The sequence below is a fragment of the Nanorana parkeri genome, unplaced genomic scaffold, assembly GCF_000935625.1.
Source record: "Nanorana parkeri isolate BGI_ZX_2015 unplaced genomic scaffold, ASM93562v1 scaffold3835, whole genome shotgun sequence".
In the NCBI taxonomy this organism is placed as follows: domain Eukaryota; kingdom Metazoa; phylum Chordata; class Amphibia; order Anura; family Dicroglossidae; genus Nanorana; species Nanorana parkeri.
This window is the reverse complement of record NW_017310103.1, coordinates 8327-8833: the sequence shown is the minus strand read 5'-3', so window position 1 is coordinate 8833 and position 507 is coordinate 8327.

Sequence of the window (507 nt, the reverse complement as noted above, 5' to 3'; positions counted from 1 at the left end):
TCCGGGACCCACCGCCTTCTTCCACAGCCCCCGGGACCCATCACCTTCTTCCACATCCCCCGGGACCCATCACCTTCTTCCACATCCCCCGGGACCCATCCCCTTCTTCCACATCCCGGGACCCATCACTTATAATGCAGAGTCTCTTCCTCCGCACGTTCACATTGCGTCACCCTGAACCTCATCCGGTGTCTCCGGGCCGTGTTGTAGGTTGGATCCACCTCATAGCTGTGTGTCCTCTCCGTGGTCCCATCACTGAACCTTGGGGGCCACCCCTCATCGCTCATACCTCCAGCACTCTCCGTGCTCCTCGGACCTCAAGGTGCAGATCAGCCACCGGAGAGGAACGAAGTCGGATTGTACATCCCCCGCAGCCCGATGCCGACTTCCTTACAAGAAGACCTGTCCTCTTCCACCATTGCTACATCCGTAGAGTCCCGCAGTCAGGACAGAAGATGGTGGTGTAGGCGGCACCTCCACAGGACGCCGAGGATCTTCCCATCCGCC